Raw genomic sequence first — 2,716 nt, forward strand, 5'->3', positions numbered from 1 at the left:
GGCTTCTTATGTGCTAGGTACTATTCTAATGCTTCATATTTCATCCTTAATCCTGTAAGACTATTATTGTTCCCATTTTAGAGATGAGATAGCTGAGGTTCAGAAACATTAAAGCATTTGCCCTGGCACACAGCTGCTAAGGAGCAGAACTAAGATTTGGACCCAGGCATCCAGCTCAAAACACCACACTCTGTCCTTTGACAGATACCCAAGGTCAAGCCTCCCAGTGTCCAGGCAGCACTTATCAACTGCCCTTCACATGAATGTTGTCGACTGATTGGCCACTGCTCTATGCTGTGTATTTTGGCTGAATATTTCAACATATATCTGCGGCATTATTCAACATTTATGATGCCTGAAATATCTATACTGAGCAAATTGCTTCCCCACAGCTCTGTGGCTGGAAAGGCAGTTTTATCAAAACAGCAGCAAAGTGACAAAACCACACAAATTCATGAGGCTCTCAAACTATCTGGAACTTCTCAAGTGAGAACTTCGAAGAGAAGAGAAGCATATGCAGATTCGGTTTCTGAAATATGAGGATCAGATCAATGAATAAACTATCAAGGTGAATGAGCTGAGGAGTAACCTAATTTAGTTGCTCCCAGATATCGTGAAAAATGTAGTTTACATGTTTGTTTCTTTGCCACGTCATTCGTGGAGAAGCAGAATGTTCATATCCCACTCTAATTGAGCAAAAAGTGGAAATAGATTTGATCCTGTACCTCATATGGGGATGAAGCTCAGCAACATTATCCCAAATTTTAAGCAGCTGTGTGTTCTCGAATAGATCCCAAAAAGTGTTACTTAATAAAACATTTTTTGGAGCATGTCTTCTTTTATTAAAAAATGCACATGCAAGGGCTCCCCTGGTGGCGCCGTGGTTGAGAGTCCGCCTGCCGATGCAGGGGACGCGGGTTCGTGCCCCGGTCCAGGAAGATCCCACATGCCGGCGGAGCGGCTGGGCCCATGAGCCATGGCTGCTGAGCCTGCGCATCCGGAGCCTGTGCTGCGCAACGGGAGAGGCCACAACAGTGAGAGGCCCGCGTACCGCAAAAAAAAAAAAAAAAAATGCACATGCAAAAAAAGTACTTTATGTTGATATATTTTATTCTCATTAACTTATGTCTAAGCAGATTTCTCTAATTTGTTTTTTGTTCTGTGAATATGAATCAAGTTATTATTTCTTTAAGTCATTAATTCACCTTTGAAAACTTTTTTTGGTGCTGTCTACTTTAATCTAAGCCTACATTTATATTTCATGAACTCCTCTCGGTGTTCCACCAATATATTATAATTTTAAAATGTTTCATGGTTAGGTAATGCTGATGTTTAGAAATGTTTAGAAAATGCTGATCTAGAACTATCTAAAAGTGTTTTCTTGTCATGTAGAAAAGAGGTAAGATTTTTGTAGCTGGGAACAATTCCACTATCTGTTTTGATAATCTCTGATTAGCAATGGCATGAAATGGACTATAGATATAAAAATGATTAAGAAAAGTTACCTAGAAAGAAAATGGTGCCCTTGAGTTTTACCCTTGGTGAAATCAGAAGCCACTGGAGAGTTTCAGCCAAGAATGGACAGGAACCAACTTGTGTTCTGAAAGACCCATTCTGGCCGTGTTGAAAGTGAAAGTGGAGGGGGGAGAATGGAAGCGGGTGGGGGAAGTCGCTGCAGTAATCAGGCAGGAGAGGATGATGGCTTGGTCTAGGGAGGTGGCGGTGGGGATGGTGAGGAATGGTCAGATTCAGACGTGCTTCGCAGTAGGGAATTTGCTACAGATTGGACATAGGATGCACGAGGAAGAGGGGGGTTGAGGCCACCTCAAGAAATTTGGCCTGAGACCCTGGAAAGATGGATTTTCCATTTGCTAAGGTGAAGAACACTTCGCTTGAATTTTAGGGTGATGGATTAAAAGTCCAGTTGGAACATTTTAAGTGCGAGTTACATCTCAGCCATCTCACTGCAGATGCTGGGTGGGAATCTGGATTGTCAGGGAGAGGGACTCGCCAGAACTCTGAGATCCGGGCCTTTAGCATATGTATGATTTGGCAATAAGCTGGTTGAGATCCCTTAGGAAAGTGGTTTTCAAACTTGGCTGCACATAGCAATCACCTGGGAAGCTTCGAAAATATACTGATGTTTCCGTTCCACCAAGAAATTCTGATTGAATTCATCTAGGGTGCGTTGAAAGTTTTCAGAACACTCCAGGTGATTCTGATGTGCAGCCAAGATTGAGAAGCACTACCTAGGGAACCTAATAGAAATAAGGAAGTAACAGAACTGAGCCCTGAGCCCTGGGCATCCCAACATTTTGAGGTTAGAGAAGAGAGGAGGAACCATCAAGGGAGACTCAGAAGGAGTATCAGTGAAGAAAGCGGAGAATCAAGAAAGAAGTGGAGAATCAGTCAGAAGCCAAGTGAAGACAGGAGGCCATGCTCTGCTGTGTCAGATGCTGCAGACAAATATGTTAACATGAGAGCTAGAAGACTTCTGGGCCTAGCAGTGAGGAGCTTTTAGAGTTCTTCTCGGGGACAGTTTTGGTGAATGGTAGGGGTACAAGCTCAATGGGTAGGTTCAACAGACAAGGGAAAGAGAGGAACTTGATACAAGTATAGACAACTCTTTGCAGAAAATTAACATAAAGGGGAAAGTCGAGTGGACTGGAAAGAGATAGACGGTCAAGAGAGTTCAGATGTTGGTGTGTTTCTGGAG

Source organism: Lipotes vexillifer, unplaced genomic scaffold (genome assembly GCF_000442215.2).
Source record: "Lipotes vexillifer unplaced genomic scaffold, Lipotes_vexillifer_v1.1 scaffold1231, whole genome shotgun sequence".
Lineage (NCBI taxonomy): Eukaryota > Metazoa > Chordata > Mammalia > Artiodactyla > Lipotidae > Lipotes > Lipotes vexillifer.